Genomic DNA, 18,258 nt, shown 5'->3' with positions numbered 1-18,258 from the left:
ACTATACCATACCACACAAAACACTCATTCACAGCCACCATACCACAACCATAACAACCACTCTCCACACCCCACTTCCAACCAATCAGCGCCACATGATGAGGATAGAATGGCCAGGATGGAAGCTATGCTTGCAAACCTTTGTAAGGAGTTTGAAGACATAAAGAAATTCAAGGAGGAAGTAATATCCAATCGGCAAAATCAAGATGCAGCCGCTCAGAAGCTTGAAGCACAAATTGGGTATTTTTCCAAACAAGCCCCTAGCTACAGTTCCAGTAGTGCTACTAAGACAATTTCAAGAGAGGAATGCAAAGCTATTACCCTTAGAAGTGGAAGAAAATTGGAAGAGAAGTCAATGGACACTGAAGAAGAGAAAGAGGAGGATAGTTCAATTAACAAGAAAGAAGCACAAACACCTACTCCTAGTTCATCAGAAGAAAAGGAAGCTTTAAAGCCATATGTCCCAAAGGCTCCTTACCCACAACGCCTAATGAAGAATGCAAAGGACAGCCAGTTCTCCAAATTTTTGGAGATTTTCAAGAAACTTCAGATCAACATTCCCTTTGTAGAAGCACTAGAACAAATGCCACTTTATGCTAAGTTTCTGAAGGAATTGATGACCAAGAAGAAAAGCTGGAGGAATGATGAAACTGTAATCTTAACTGAGGAATGTAGTGCTATCATCCAACACAAGCTACCCCAAAAATTGAAGGACCCAGGAAGCTTCCAAATTCCCTGCATCATAGAGGAAATAACAGTTGAAAAAGCCTTGTATGATTTGGGAGCTAGTATAAATCTGATGTCCTTAACTATGATGAAAAGAATGAAGATTGAGGAAGCCAAACCAACAAGAATGGCTCTCCAATTGGCAGATCGGTCATTCAAATTCCCTCATGGAGTAGTAGAAGATTTGCTAGTAAAAGTAGGAGACTTCATCTTCCCTGCTGACTTTGTGATATTGGACATGGAGGAAGAAGCTAAGGCTTCAATAATTCTGGGAAGGCCATTTTTAGCCACTGCTAGAGCCATCATTGATGTCCAAAAAGGTGAACTTACCCTTAGGCTACATGAGGAAAGGATGTTATTCAATGTATTCAAAGCCATGAGCTATCCACCAGAGTCACTGGGAGAGTGTATGAGGTTAGATGCAGTGGAAACTGTGGTGCAAGAAACCTTTGAAGAAGCACTTGAAGGATTAATAGAGGGTGATTCCATGTTAAATGTTGAGATTGCTGATGCCAACTCAGCTGCAATGCCTATTCCAAGTGCATTGGAGGAGAGGAAAAAGGAGAAAGAAGTACCAAAACTGGAGCTAAAAGCACTACCTCCTACTCTCAAGATGCATACTTGGGAAGTGATGGAAGTTACCCAGTAATCATCAACTCTGGCCTTAGTCCAGAACAGGAAGAGGAACTAATCAAGGTATTACAAAGGTACCAAGATGCCATTGGATGGACCCTTACTGACTTAAAAGGGATAAGCTCATCCATATGTATGCATAAGATCTTGCTAGAAGAAGATGCCAAGTCCTCCATTCAAGCCCAGAGAAGATTGAATCCTGTCATAAAGAAGTGGTCCAAAAAGAAGTGATGAAGCTATGGCAAGCAAGAGTCATTTATCCCATTTTTGACAACCCATGAGTGAGTCCTGTTCATGTGATTCCAAAGAAAGAAGGGATCACAGTTGTACCCAATGAGAAGAATAAACTCATACCCACTAGAACAGTAACAGGCTGGAGGATGTGCATTGACTATAGGAAATTCAATGAGGCAACTAGAAAGGATCATTTTCCACTTCCTTTTATGGACCAGATGCTGGAGAGATTGGCAGGACATGGATATTATTATTTTCTTAATGGATATTCGGGTTATAATCAAATAGTGGTGGATCCAAGAGATCAAGAAAAGACATCATTCACCTGTCCATATGGAGTTTTTGCTTACAGGCGCATGTCTTTTGGATTGTGCAATGCCCCTGCAACTTTCCAAAGATGCATGTTGTCTATTTTCTCAGACATGATTGAAAAATTCATTGAAGTCTTCATGGACTATTTCTCAGTTTTTGGAGATTCCTTTCCCAATTGCCTTAATCATCTTGCCTTAATATTAAAAAGGTGCCAAGAGACAAACCTAGTTCTAAATTGGGAAAAATGCCATTTCATGGTAACAGAAGGGATTTTCCTTGGCCATAAAATTTCTGAAAAAGGCATAGAAGTAGACAAAGCTAAGGTGGAATTAATTGAGAAATTACCTCCACCTAGTAATGTCAAGGCAATTAGGAGTTTTTCAGGCCATGCTGGTTTCTACAGAAGGTTTATCAGAGATTTTTCCAAAATTGTAAAGTCTTTGAGCAACCTATTAGTCTCTGATACACCTTTTGTATTTGATCAAAAATGCACACTAGCATTTGAAACACTGAAGAGAGAGCTTTTCTCAGCACCTATCATTGCCCCCACCTGATTAGAATTTGCCTTTTGAAATTATGTGTGATGCATCAGACCTGGCTGTTGGGGCAGTGCTTGGACAGAAGAAGGGCAATTTAGTGCATGTTATATATTATGCCAGCAAGGTTTTGAATGAAACTCAAAGGAATTATACCACTACCAAGAAAGAGCTACTGGCAATAGTGTTTGCATTTGACAATTTTAGATCTTATCTCATTGGATCTAAAGTGATTGTTTTTACTGATCATGCAGCACTAAAATATCTACTTGCAAAACAAGAGTCAAAACCAAGACTGATAAGGTGGATTTCGCTATTGCAGGAATTTAACATTGAGATTAAAGACAAGAAGGGAGTGGAGAACAAAGTAGCAAATCATTTATCCAGAATCTCCTGTGAAGAAGGTAGCACCCACAAATCAAGTGTCAATGAATTCTTCCCTGATGAGCAATTAATGCTGGTTCATAAGGCACCCTGGTTCGCAGACATTGCTAATTTTAAGGCAATTGGGGAGTTTCCTTCAATGATCAACAAGCATCAAAAGAGAAAACTCATCAATGATGTAAAATATTTCATTTGGGATGAGCCATACTTATTCAAAAAATGTTCAGATGGATTGCTCAGAAGATGTATTTCAGAGGAGGAAGGAAGGGAAGTTCTATGGAAAAGTCATGGTTCTTGTTATGGAGGCCATTTTGGAGGAGAAAGAACCACAGCAAAAGTCTTGCAGTGCAGATTCTTTTGGCCCACCATCTTCAAAGATGCAAGAGAGCTAGTGAAGAAGTGTAATGAGTGTCAGCGGGCTGGAAATTTGCCCAAGAAAAATGAGATGCCACAGCAATTTATCTTGGAACTTGAGTTGTTTGATGTATGGGGGATTGACTTTATGGGACCATTCCCAACCTCATACTCAAACAGCTACATTCTGGTGGCAGTGGACTATGTGTCCAAATGGGTGGAAGCCATTGCAACTCCTATAAATGACAACAAGGTGGTTTTGAACTTCCTAAGAAAAAATATCTTTAGTCGATTTGGAGTTCCCAGGGCACTTATCAGTGATGGAAGAAGTCATTTTTGCAACAGACCATTAGAAACCCTCCTCCTGAGATATGGGGTAAAGCACAAGGTTGCCACACTCTATCACCCCCAAACAAGTGGACATACAGAAGTGTCCAACCGGGAGCTGAAAAGGATCCTGGAAAAAACGGTGGGAGCTTCAAGAAAAGACTGGTCGAAGAAGCTGGATGATGCTCTTTGGGCATATAGGACAGCCTTTAAAACACCAATTGGAATATCTCCATATCAACTGGTATATGGTAAGGCTTGCCACTTACCATTAGAGCTTGAACATAAAGCTTTCTGGGCTCTCAAGTTGCTGAATTTTGATGGTCAAGCTGCTGGTGAAAGGAGGCTCTTGCAATTACAAGAATTAGAGGAGTTTAGATTCCAAGCCTATGAAAATGCCAAAATATACAAGAAAAAGGCAAAGGAAAGACATGACCTCAAGATGGCACCAAGAAGCTTTGAGGAAGGACAGAGAGTGCTACTCTACAACACCAGACTAAAACTGTTCCCTGGGAAGTTAAGATCAAGGTGGTCAGGCCCTTTTATTGTCACTAAAGTCTCACCTTATGGATACATAGAGATCATGGAAGAAATCTCACAACGGACCTTCACTGTGAATGGACAAAGACTCAAACACTACCAGGGTGACATGGTAGAAGAGTCCAAGATGAAATATATACTCACTTGAGAGAGAGGAACGTCAAGCTAGTGACGATAAAAGAGCGCTTGTTGGGAGGCAACCCAACCAAAGATAATTCTCTTTTCATACCTTGTCAATAAGAGTAAGTAAATTCTTTGTATTGCAAGGAGCTAAGTTTGGTGTTGCACACCAAAGAAATCTAAGGGTGAATGTGTAATTCTAAGTTTGGTGTTCCACCATAGATTACATGAAGGACACACTGCACCCTAGCATAATTAGTTGTCAGCTCCTAACAATCAGGAGAATTACTCAAAAGTTGTTTGTTTTCTAATTCTGGTTTGCTATTGAGTTCATAGTTTTTTTATAGTTCATAGTTTACTGTCTTAATAAAAGTACTTGAGGTTTTCTGCATAAGACTCAATTTGCTGCATAAGGCAATAAACTAAGTTTGGTGTTCACACACTAATCTATGTTTAAAAGCCTACAAACGTACACGCATACTAACAACCTCTCAAGTGCTTGGGGAACAAGCAGCTTTCAGTAGCTTTTGCAGGAATTCAATCAACCCTTGGAAGTACTATGCATTATCATCAAAGGACAAAAAAAAGGACACTAAAGCCACAAATGGTGATACAAGAAAGGAAGCAACTAGAAGGCACCACCAAGAGGTTGTATTGTTGCTTAATTCCATCCGCTTTGAAATACTCTAAATTGGAAGTCTGAAAGTTCCCATGTTGATATTCACTTATGGTTTTAGTCATTTTGCATTCCGTATGTTTTAATTTTTCAATAAGTGTGCTAGCCTAAGTGTGTGTGCTTTCATTTTCACTTGTTAAATACTTGCCTTGTTCCCTAAGTCTTTTCAATTAAATAAAAGAAATGATTGAACATAGAAGTAGAAGAGTTCCTTTTTAGCAAGTAGTAAAATAACAGTAAGTGGTGGTGTATGTTTGATTGTGCTGTAGCTCACTTACAAATGAATAAAAGGATAGATTGCTCTATTTCTAAGTGAAAGTTAGCTTACTGTCTATGAACCTTAGTAAATAAAAGTCCTTGGTTGAAAAGGGAAACAAACAAAAAGAAAAGAAAAAGAAAAGCCAAAAGTGGTAGCAAAAACAAAAGAAAGCAATGAATAAGGCTAGACACCAATAGATTAGACCTTAGGACATATGCCTGTGGTGTCTGTGTACTAGGATCTGCTTGGATGATTAGGTTCTATGGAGTGCTTTAACACTTGGTAACTTGGGTTAACTAACCCGGGATTATCAACCGAAAGTCCATTATCAAGAGCAACCTAGCTACAAGACATTTAGTAACCCAAAGAGGTGCTGGGCATCAATGTCTTAAGAAGATTTGTGAGCCAAGTGTCTGTAGTGGAAAATGTGTTAAGTACCAATAAACTAAGAAACTGCTACAACACATGACACTGAGCTAAAGTCTACAGGAAAAGAAAATGAAGAAAAACAACTACCAAGGTTGAATGAATAATAAGAGGTCGTAGCAGTATGATAATTGATGCTTGAAAGAGACTTTCTATGCCTAAAGATCAATAAGAAGTGACATGTTGCATTTTTCTGCATAAAACCCCATTTACTAATAATAATGACTTGCTGATATGAACATTCCCTTTTGTTTCATTCTTTCTTCTTAATAAATTCAGTACTTGCTTTAGGACAAGCAAGATTTAAGTTTGGTGTTGTGATGCCAGGGCATCTTAGGCTAGTTTCACTATCCTTTTTCCTTATTTTTAATAGGTTTTATGCACTTTCTTGAGCTATAAGTAAGCAAATTGGGTAGAAATTCATGTATGCCTATATTCATTCAACCATGAGTAATTTGATGCAATTTCATGATGATTTATGCTATGATTACTTGTATGCTAAAAATGATAAGAATTCTCATGACTTTAGCAAGGCTTTGATGCATTCATTGGTTGATGATAGGTGAAGGAAAGCATGGAGGAAGGTTGAAGAAGGAGCATGGAAAGGATGAGGAGAAAGCAGTTGGTGGCCAAGTTGGACCAACAACGTTGCCTCAAACGTTGGAAGAGAAACAGAGCACTTCTCTGCATGGTGGCTGATGCTCACGTTTGAGGTAGCGTTGGACATCCAACGTTACCCCCAACGTGGTGATAAAAACTTCAATTCTGGAGCTAAGTCAATTTTGAGTGGCGTGTACGCGTCTATGACGCGTACGCGTAAAAAAGCAAATTTGATATCCACACAGAAGCGTGTAGTACGCGTATGCGTACGTGCCAAAATCGAACATTGGAGGTCCAACGTTGCCTCAAACGCTGCCTCCAACGTCTGCGATGCCAAGTCCAGAAGTTGGAGTCGAGAATTTTGAATCGACGCGTACGTGCCAGTGAGGCGTACGCGCGGATGAAAAAAATGCCAATGTGCGCGTAGGCGTACAGTACGTGTACGCGTGAAAACGCCAACGTTGGAGGGAACGTTGGAGGTCCAACGCTAAGTCCAACGTCCCCTACTTTGTTTTTAAACTACAAAATGAAAATCTTGCATCCACGCGCACGCGTGCAGTACGCGTACGCGTGGATGAGCATTTTGACCCTTTTGCACGGAAGTGCACGGTACGCATACGCGTGGGTTAGCTGACGTTGGCCCTCCAACGTTGAGTCAAATGCTAATGACAGCAGGCTTTCTGGTTTTGCTGGTTTAGTTCTATATGGCGTTTGAGTCAACATTGGCCCTTAAACATTGACTCAAACGTGAAGCATCAGGATTCAAAATTCACACAGATCTCTTCTCAACACCAAAGAAAATCAATTGGAGCCATTTTCAACCCAATTCCATCAAGGCCAAAAGCCCAATTCAAGGCTTGAAGATCAATTGAAGAAAGTGTATAAATAGCTCAGAATTTAAGTTAGAGGGGACTTTTCCCTTTTCTTTTCACTTTTTAGCTACTGGGCACTTTTACATCTTTTGTATTTTTCATTCTCTGTTAGTTAATTTCCAGAATGTATCGTTTTATTCCAATTTCCATTTTGAGAGCTATGAACAACTAAATCTCTTTCATTGGGTTAGGGAGCTCTGTGTAATTCAATGGATCAATATTAGTTTTCATTCATCTTCTTCTTTCTTTTCTCTTGATTTTACTAGAAAGCTTTCGGTCTATATCCAATTGAATAGTTATCTTTGGAAAGAAGCTATTCATAATTGGATCTCCTCGGAACCTTGGAAGAGGAATGAGGAGATCATGCTAGAATTACTTTCTCACATTGGATTAGATTGGGGTTTGGATGGATATAGTGACATGTAATCCTACCAACACTTTGATCTATGAATTTGTGTGGTATAATCAGTGACTAAACTTCATCTCTTCCCATGAGCACTTAAATCAAGGAATTGGGCAATTGTTCATGCTTAGAGAGATTGGTGAGCCAAGGAATTGGGATCCAATCACTTATGATTGCCAAGGAGATCAATGAATGCATTGATTGCGGAAGAGATGAAAATGAATTTGATCCGGAGAATTGTACATCTCCTGAACCCAATGAATCCCCCATTCTCTGATCTACCCATTATTTTTACTTTCTGCTCTTTAATTTCATGCTAATTCCCCCTTCTCGTTTACATTCTTGCAATTTAAGCTGCTGCACTTTAATTTCCTGCAATTTAATTTTCTGTTCCTTTAATTTCTTACAATTTAAGTTTCCCGCCAATTTTACTTTCTACAAATTCTCAACCAAATCTGATTTTGTTCAACTAGTATAATTCACCTATTATAATTGATCGATCTACCAATCCCTGTGGGATTCGACCTCACTCTTTTGTGAGTTTTTACTTGACGACAATCCGGTACACTTGCCGGAAGGAAATTTGTTGAGACACAGTTTCTGCGCATCAGCTAATCCACGACTTCATTGGAGACTTCTCGAGACACCAGTTCAGCCGATTTCTGGGGAGATTAGGGTCTCTGTGGTAGAAGCTAGAACCCAAACAAGCAGAATTCTCTAATCTGGAAGATTCGACCTTGTCTGTGACATTTTGAGTAGGATCGTCAAGAGAATGAACTGCTAGAGCTTCACCCTTGTTCAGATTGGATGACCACAGCCAATGGCATTTGATCTGAAGCAGAGGAGATTGATGACCACGGCCAATGGCGTTGATCACATACAACCTACCATAGAAAAAATCATTCACAAGCAAAGAAGACAGTAATACCAGAGTTAATTCAGAAAGACAAAGCAACTCCAATCCTTAACCATATTCCTATTCCTAATTCCATTTAATTCATAAGGTATTTTATATATTTTTATTTGACCCTTTTCACTCTCTCAAACAATCAAACCAAAAACTTCTTGATTTCGCCTGACTAAGACCTACAAGGTAACCATAGCTTGCTTCAAACCACAATTCTCGTGAGATCGACCCTAACTCACTCAGGTATTACTTGGACGACCCAGTGTACTTGCTGGTACAGCTGTACAAAAGTGTGGGATTCGTGCACCAATAATATACCTAGGAGCCTTGAAGGAAAGATAAGCAGGAACAACGAGATCAAAAATCATGACACTCTCCAAAGGTTAAGGTGAAAAGCTTATACAGAAAATCAAAGACAATTAATACAAATCTTGATTCTCTGAAGTTAACCTCTAGGAGGGACATAATTCAAATGTATACAAAATGAAGAACATATACATACATATAAACTAGATACACAATAAAAGTCTCCAAAATGTAGATCTTCGCTTCCAAAGAGTCTCCAGCATGCTCAGTAAGGTGCCTCACATCTTATATCTGAAAAACAACAAATACGTATGAAATGAGGACCGAAGGTTCTCAGTATGTTAACAGTTCCCAATAGACAAGATATAAGGCCTAGGAAGCCAAAGGCAATTCTAAACTTCTACAATCCAGATCAAAGCCTAAAGTCATTACCAACCAGAAATATGGTAACTCTACCTAGGGATTCTAATCTAGCTCCTCATTTCCAGTTCTTTACAAACCTCCCAATCACCAGGTGGAACAACCCTCAACCCTCTTCCACCACCTGAAGAATCTCTCAAGATCAAGCACATACAAAGCATACAAGTAACACATAATTAAGGAAACAGATGCAACAGTTAAGTCATGTAGCATATAGACATAGATAAACAGTTAGGCAAGCCAAAACATGCATACTCAAACAAATCATACAATTGCAAATGACGCATGCCTATCCTACTGGCCATGAGCTCACGTGTCAGTTACTTTGCCAAAACCTGACACATCCGGTAGCTAACCCGGATATCGTCCTCTTGAAAACCGGTGGGTGGTACACCACCACGATCCCCGCCTGGTGAGTGGTACACCACCACAATCGTCACCGTTATGAGCTATATACCACCACAATCCTCGCAAGATTTTTAACTGAAAAACACAAACCCGTGGGTAGTAAATAACAATGATCCCTACACATACTTTCATTTAAAAACTCATGGGCGGTAAATAACCATGATCCCCACAAACATTTTTTAGTCAAGTACATTCTCATCATCATAATGTGTTTCACTTTATTCAAAATCATAAAAAAAGTCCATCATCATCACCCCTCATCATCATAATCATCTTCATTAGTCTTAATCAAAATCAGTCATCGTCATTTCTCATTCCTAACTTCTCTACCCTCTATTAAACTGGCTCTAAATTCATAAGGGAAAAATACCCCTTGTATTTCACCCAATACACTCTCACATATCCTAAAGCCTAAACACTAGCTATCGTACCTTAAACAGGTGTTAAACGCCAGGTAACTAAGTGCAGATAGTGCAGAAATCCACTTCCGGGGCCTACTTGGTGTGTGCTTGGGCTGAGCATTGAGCTTACACATGTAGAGGCTTCTCTTGGAGTTAAACGCCAGGTTGCAGCCTGTTTGTGGCGTTTAACTCTGGCTTGTAACCTGTTTCTGGCGTTTAACTTCAGAATAGGACAGGAAGTTGGCATTTGAACGCCAGTTTGCGTCGTCAAAACTCGGGCAAAGTATGGACTATTATATATTAATAGAAAGCCCTGGATGTCTACTTTCCAACGCAATTGAGAGAGCGCCAATTGGGTTTCTGTAGCTCTAGAAAATCTATTTCGAGTACAAGGAGGTTAGAATCCAACAGCATCTGCAGTCCTTTTTCAGCCTCAGAATCAGATTTTTGCTCAGGTCCCTCAATTTCAGCCAGAAAATACCTGAAATCACAGAAAAATACACAAACTCATAGTAAAGTCTAGAAATGTGAATTTTGCATAAAAAATAATAAAAACATAGTAAAAACTAACTAAATCATACTAAAAACTACCTAAAAACAATGCCAAAAAGCGTGTAAATTATCCGCTCATCACAACACCAAACTTAAATTGTTGCTTGTCCCCAAGCAACTGAAAATCAAAAAGGATAAAAAGAAGAGAATATACTATAAATTCCAAAACATCAATGAAACTTAGCTCCAATTAGATGAGCGGGACTAGTAGCTTTTTGCCTCTGAACAGTTTTGGCATCTCACTTTATCCTTTGAAGTTCAGAATGGTTGGCATCTATAGGAACTCAGAATCCAGATAGTGTTATTGATTCTCCTAGTTCAGTATGTTGATTCTTGAACACAGCTACTTTATAAGTCTTGGCCGTGGCCCTAAGCACTTTGTTTTCCAGTATTACCACCGGATACATAAATGCCACAGACACATAACTGGGTGAACCTTTTCAGATTGTGACTCAACTTTGCTAGAGTCCCCAATTAGAGGTGTCCAGAGTTCTTAAGGACACTCTTTTTGCTTTGGATCATGACTTTAACCGCTCTGTCTCAAGCTTTTCACTTGACACATTCACGCCACAAGCACATGGTTAGGGACAGCTTGGTTTAGCTGCTTAGGCCGGGATTTTATTCCTTTGGGCCCTCCTATCCATTAATGCTCAAAGCCTTGGATCCTTTTTATTACCCTTGCCTTTTGGTTTAAAGGGTTACTGGCTTTTTGCTCTTGCCTTTTGGTTTAAAGAGCTATTGGCTTTTTCTGCTTGCTTTTCCTTTTTCTTTCTTTTATTTTTTTATTTTTTTTCAAGCTTTGTTCTTCACTGCTTTTTCTTGCTTCAAGAATCAATTTTATGATTTTTCAGATTATCAATAACATTTCTCCTTTTTCGTTATTCTTTCAAGAGCCAACAATTTTAACATTCATAAACAACAAATTCAAAAGACATATGCACTGTTCAAGCATTCATTCAGAAAGCAAAAAGTAGTGTCACCACATCAAAATAATTAAACTAATCTCAAGGATGAATTCAAAATTCATGTGCTTCTTGTTCTTTTGTAATTAAAGCATTTTTCATTTAAGAAAGATGATGGATTCATAGGACATTCATAGCTTTAAGACATATACACTTGAACACTAATGATCATGTAATAAAGACACAAACATGAATAAACATAGAGCATATTAAACGAAAAACAGAAAAATAAAGAACAAGAAAATTAAAGAACGGGTCCATCTTAGTGATGGCGGCTAGTTCTTCCTCTTGAAGATCTTATGGAGTGCTTTAGCTCCTCAATGTCTCTTCCTTGCCTTTGTTGCTCCTCCCTCATAGCTCTTTGATCTTCTCGAATTTCATGAAGGAGGATAGAATGCTCTTGTTGAGGTCCATGAGTGGGCTCTCTTGTTTGCTCCATCCTTTTCTTAGTAATGGGTTTGTGAGATGAATCTCTCCATCTCCCATGACTCGGATGTGGAAGCAATTGTCTTCCCTTTCCTCTTTCTAGAGGTTTCTCTGGCCTTTGGTGCCATTAATGGTTATGGAAAAACAAAAAGCAATGCTTTTACCACACCAAACTTAAAAGGTTTGCTCGTCCCCGAGCAAAAGAAGAAAGAAAGTAGTAGAAGAAGAAGAAAATAGAGGAGATGGAGGGAGATATGTGGTTCGGCCAAGGGGTAGAAGTAGTGGTTGTAATGTGTGAAAATGAAGGAGTGGTGAGGGGTTTATATAGGGGTAGGGGGAGGTGATTGGTGAAGGGTATTTGGGAAAGAGTGTTATGAAAAGGTGGGAGAGAGAGAGAGAGAGAGAGAGAGAGAGAGAGAGGTGGGGTAGGTGGGGATCGTGTGGCGTCCACAAATCCTGAGGGGTCTAGGACTTATCATCCCTGCTCCATTTAAGCGTGCAAAACGCCCATATAGTGCAATCCTGTCGTTAAATGCCAGGTTGCTGCTTGTTTCTGGCATTTAGCGCTAGCTTTTCTCCCTTTATTGGCGTTTATCGCCAAGTTGATGCTTGTTTCTGGCGTTAAACGCTAGACTGTAGCTTGTTTCTGGCGTTTAAGGCTAGCTTGATGCTTCTTTCTGGCGTTTAAACGCAAGTAAGCTCTTCCTCCAGGGTGAGCTATTTTTAATGCTGTTTTTTATTTTGCTTTGATTTTTGTGACTCCACATGATCATCATCCTAAAGAAAACATAAAATAAAAATGGAAAACAAAAAATTAAAATAGATAAGTAAAAATTGGGTTGCCTCCCAATAAGCGCTTCTTTAATGTCTTTAACTGGACCTTACTGAGCTTTTAATCTAGTCTCAGCTTTGAGCATTCTTGCTTAACATTGCCTTCAAGATAATGCTTGACTCTCTGTCCATTAACAATGAACTTCTTATTAGAATCAATGTCTTGAAGCTCTACATAGCCATATGGTGACACACTTGTAATCACATATGGTCCCCTCCACCGGGATTTCAGTTTCCCGGGGAATAATCTGAGCCTAGAGTTAAACAGCAGAACCTTTTGTCCTGGTTTAAAGACTCTACATGACAGTTTCTTATCATGCCACCTTTTTGCTTTCTCCTTGTAAATTTTTGTATTTTTGAAAGCATTGAGTCTGAATTCCTCTAGCTCATTTAACTGGAGTAATCTCTTCTCTCCAGCTAACTTAGCATCCAGGTTTAGGAATCTGGTTGCCCAGTAGGCCTTATGCTCCAGTTCCATAGGCAGATGACAGGCCTTCCCATACACAAGCTGGTATGGAGAGGTTCCTATAGGAGTCTTGAATGCTGTTCTGTATGCCCACAGAGCATCATCCAAGCTTTTTGCCCAATCCTTTCTACGGGTAATTACAGTCCGTTCCAGGATTCTTGAAATTTTATGCCCAAGGACAACCCCTTCAGTCACCATAAAGTGACATTTTTCCCAGTTTAAAACTAAGTTGGTCTCCTGGCATCTTTTCAGAACAAGTGCTAAATGGTTAAGGCAGGAGCTGAATGAGTCTCCAAATACTGAAAAGTCATCCATGAAGACTTCCAAAAATTTCTCTACCATATCAGAGAAGACAGAGAACATGCACCTCTGAAAGGTTGCAGGTGCATTGCACAGACCAAAGGCATCCTTCTGTAAGCAAACACTCCAGAAGGACATGCGAATGCTGTTTTCTCTTGGTCCTGAGGATCTACTGCAATTTGGTTGTAACCTGAATAGCCATCCAAAAAGCAGTAGTATTCATGACCTACTAGTCTTTCTAGCATCTGGTCTATAAATAGTAAAGGAAAGTGATCCTTCCTGGTGGATGTATTGAGCCTTCTGTAATCAATACACATACGCCACCCTGTAACTGTTCTTGTAGGAACCAGTTCATTTTTTTCATTATGAACCATTGTCATGCCTCCCTTCTTGGGGACAACTTGGACAGGGCTCACCCAGGGGCTATCAGAAATAGGATAAATAATCCCAGCCTCCAGTAACTTGGTGACCTCTTTCTACACCACCTCCTTCATGGCTGGATTTAGCCGCCTCTGTGGTTGAACCACTGGCTTAGCATCGTCCTCCAATAGGATCTTATGTATGCATCTTGCTGGGATGATGCCCTTAAGATCACTTTTGGACCACCCAAGAGCTGTCTTGTGTGTCTTTAGCACTTGAAGTAGTGCTTTCTCTTCCTGTGGATTTAAAGTAGAGCTTATGATCACCGGAAAAGTGTCATCTTCTCCCAGAAATGCATATTTTAGGGATGGTGGTAGTGGTTTGAACTCGGGTTTAGGAGATTTCTCCTCTTCCTGAGGAGTTTTCAGAGGCTCTTTTATTTCCTCTGATTCCTCCAGATCAGGCTGAACATCTTTAAAGATGTCTTCTAGCTCTGATTCGAGACTCTCAGTCATGTTGATCTCCTCTACCAGGGAGTCAATAATATCACACGCATGCATTCTTTTTATGTGTCTGGATGCTTCATTGCCTCAATAGCATTCAGCCTGAACTCATCCTCATTGACTCTTAAGGTCACTTCCCCTTTTTGGACATCAATGAGGGTTTGTCTAGTTGCTAGGAAGGATCTTCCTAGAATGAGAGTTGCACCCTTGTGCTCCTCCATCTCCAGCACTACAAAGTCAGTGGGAAAGGCAAATGACCCAACCTTGACAATCATATCCTCAATTATGCCTGATGGATATTTAATGGAGCCATCAGCAAGTTGAAGACATATCGGGGTTGGTTTGACCTCTTCAGTGCAGCGGCGGCGTAGGGTGGCACGTCGGCGAACCTTGGTGGCGGCAAGGATGGTTTTGTGGTGTTGGGTTAGGGCTGGGGTGTAGGGAGTTGAGGTTAAGGGGGAAGGAATGGAGGGGGTGGGCGTTGTTGGCGGGAGGTGCGGCGGTGAGGGTGCGGAGGGGAGGGCAGTGACGGAGGGGGGGAAGAGAAAAGGGAGGATAAAGGGGAGGCGAGAAGGAGGGGGTGTGGGTGGGGTTGGTGGTAGTGGCTGGGTGGTTGCGGGTACTGTGGCAGTCGGAGGTGATCGGCTGGCAGTGGTGGTGGTTAGGGGGGTGGGTTGCTGATGCCAAGGCATCTTAGGCTAGTTTCACTAGCATTTTTCTGTTAGTTTTAGTTGTTTTATGCATTTTCTTGAGCTTAAAGTAACCAAGAATGGTTAAATGAATAACAAAGCAATGAACCATCCAAACAGTATGATTTTGATGCAAATTCCATGAGTTTTTAGTTATATTACTTGAATGCTATGAATGGAAGATTTCTCATGAAATTTTGCAAGACTTTGATGCAATTGTTTGGATGATTTCAGGGAAGAAGAGGCTAGGCAAGGAAGCAACAAAATCAATAAAGGAAGCTTGAATATCACATGTGGAGTTTAAGTTCCAGTTTAAGCTTAAACTGGAGCTTAAACGCCAGAATCATGAAGGCTAAGAAATGCTGGAACTGGCGTTTAACCTCCAGTTTAACCTTAAACTGGAAGTTAAACGCCAGAATGAGAATTTCACCAAGGGAGCATTTCCACGTTTAAGCTCCAGTTTAACCTTAAACTGGAGCTTAAACGTGTTCGACACAATTCTCACCAGGAAGCATTTCCACGTTTAACCTCCAGTTTAACCTTAAACTAGAGGTTAAATGCCAGAAGTAAGAAAGGCACCAGGAGCATTTCCACGTTTAAGCTCCAGTTTAACCTTAAACTGGAGCTTAAACGTGTTCGACTATTTCTCTCCTCCAGGGTTGCTTTCTCATTTCCACGTTTAAGCTTCAGTTTAACCTTAAACTGAAGCTTAAACGTGTTCGACCCAATTGCTCCTCCAGGGTTGCTTTCTTCATTTCCACGTTTAAGCTTCAGTTTAACCTTAAACTGAAGCTTAAACGTGTTCGACATTTCACACTCCTGGGTTGCTTTCTTCCATTTCCACGTTTAAGTTTCAGTCTAACCTTAAACTGAAACTTAAACTTCAACTTAAACGCCACTTTTTGAAAGGGGTTTCTGGGCCAAATATATTGAAGTTTAAGTTAGCATTTGAGCACAAACATTAACTTGAACGTATTATGGTATGAAACCCAATTGAATATCATGGTTTATGGGATTGGGCCTGAAGAATTGATGAGTCTGGAGCTTTAATTTGTTGAGTCTTGTGTCATTACTTGTTTATCACTAAGTTTGCTCAATGAATGTTACAGAATTGGATCACAGCCTCATCAGAATTATGGACCATAAACCCAAAGCAAAAGGAATTCAGGGAAAGGCCTCAAAGCCCAAGAAACACAACAGAAGCTCAATTTAGAAAGTGTATAAATAGGATAGAATTTAAGTTAGAGGAAGTTTTTTTGGATACACAGAGAACTTTGGATCATTTTCCTTTAGTTTTGTAATTGAATTCAGAGCTATGACTCACTAAACCCCTTTCATTGGGTTAGGGAGCTCTATTGTAATTCAATGAATCAATAATAGTTTTATCTTCTTCTTCAATCTTTTCTCTTGAATTTTGTTAGAAAGCTTCTCGATCTAATTCCATTGGGTAGTTGTCTTGGGAAAGAAACTACCCATAATTGGAATCCTTCGGAACCTTGGGAAAGGAATGGAGGATTCATGCTAGAGAAGCTTTCTCACAGTGAATTGGATTGGGGTTTGGATGGATATTGTGACATGTAATCCTACCAAATTGTGGTTCATGAAACTGTGTGGTATAATCAGTGATCGAGCATCATCTCTTCTTATGAACATTTAAACCAAGGGATTGGGAATTTGTTTGTTTTTAGAGAGAATTGGTGAGCCAAGGGATTGGGATCCAATCATATAAGATTGCCAAGCAAAATTCAATGAATGCATTGGTTGAGGAAGGGATAAAAGTTGTTTTGATTCGGAGATCTCAATATCTCCTAACACCCAATGAACTCCCATTTCTGATCTGCCACTTTCTCTTTACATTCTGCAATTAAATTCATGCAATCACCCCCATCCCTTTTAATTTCAGCAATTTAGCTTCTCGCTCTTTAATTCATGCAATTTTACATTCCGCAATTCTCATCTAAATCTTGATTCCGCTCAACTAGAACATACTTCTAATCCGAATTGCTCACTCAACCAATCCTTGTGGGATTCGACCTCACTCTATTGTGAGTTTTTACTTGACGATAACCGGTGCACTTGCCGGAAGGAATTTTGCCGATCGTGCAATTTCCTAAATCGTAGCATAACAAGTTTATGCGCATCAAGTTTATGGCGCCGTTGCCGGGGATTGGTTTTCGATTGACAATTCTCAAATTGGAAGTTAACTAGATTGAGCATTTTTCTTGCTTTGTTAATTCAGTTCAAGTTACTTGTTGAATTTTAACTTCTGCACTCTGTTACATGCTTTCTTTCTTTATGCCTTTAAATTCAAGCAACTAACTCACTGACTCACTAACTATTTGAATTAATTCCTCAACTGCTCTAACCATACTCTTCCATTAACCAAGAGTATTTCACTTGTTTGGTGCCTGTGCTGTGTTCTTGTATGAAAGGTAGGAGAGGAGAGACATCAACTCCTCCATATACCGAACCAGAGAGGACCCTTCATAGACTTAGAAGGGAAGCAAGAGGGAAGAGAGTACTGAGAGAAGAGGAATCTGAAGGAGAATCTGAGGACAATTTTGAGGAAGCTTTAGATCTCAACATGGATAGAGAAGTTCACAACCATGAGAGGGCTGATGGAAACAATGCCATTCCTGAGAGGAGGGTTCTTGGTTCATACATAAACCCAACCTCTGGGAATTGTGGTAGCAGCATTCAGAAACCACCCATTCAGGCCAATAATTTTGAACTCAAACCACAGCTAATATCACTTGTGGAGGATCATTGTTCATTTGGTGGGAGTGCCAATGAAGATCCAAACCAACATCTCACAAAATTCCTGAGAATTTGCGACACTGTGAAGTCCAATGGAGTCCAGGAAGATACCTATAAACTGCTCTTGTTCCCATTTTCACTTAGGGACAAGGCAGCTAAGTGGCTGGAATCATTCCCAAGGGGGAGCCTAACAACCTGGGATGAGGTGGAGAGCAAGTTTCTGGCACGTTTCTACCCCCCACAAAAGGTCAATAGGCTTCGATTTGAGGTTCAGACTTTTAGACAACAAGATGGTGAAACTCTCTACGAGGCATGGGAGAGGTTCAAGGATTTGACAAGGAAATGCCCACCAGACATGTTCCATGACTGGGTGCAATTGCATATTTTCTATGATGGACTTTCTTATGAATCAAGGAAGGCTGTAGACCATTCATCAGGAGGTTCATTGAACAGGAAAAAGACTGTGGAAGAAGCCATTGAAGTGATTGAGACAGTGGCTGAGAATGAGTACTACTATGCTTCAGAGAGACACAACACTAAGGGAATCATGGAGCTGAGCCATGTTGAT

The 18,258-nt window shown here is 40.1% G+C and overlaps 1 non-coding gene across 1 annotated transcript; it reads right to left on the bottom strand.

Moving 5' to 3' along the window:
- Positions 1-17,943: 17,943 nt before the first annotated feature.
- Positions 17,944-18,047, bottom strand: LOC112773539 (small nucleolar RNA R71). Its single transcript, XR_003188085.1, has one exon. It is a non-coding gene; the product is annotated as a small nucleolar RNA R71 (small nucleolar RNA).
- Positions 18,048-18,258: the final 211 nt, after the last annotated feature.

This window comes from Arachis hypogaea, chromosome 18 (assembly GCF_003086295.3).
Source record: "Arachis hypogaea cultivar Tifrunner chromosome 18, arahy.Tifrunner.gnm2.J5K5, whole genome shotgun sequence".
NCBI classification, from domain to species: Eukaryota; Viridiplantae; Streptophyta; class Magnoliopsida; order Fabales; family Fabaceae; genus Arachis; species Arachis hypogaea.
Note: the sequence above shows the minus strand (reverse complement) of the source record. Positions and strands in the feature narration are given on the sequence as shown.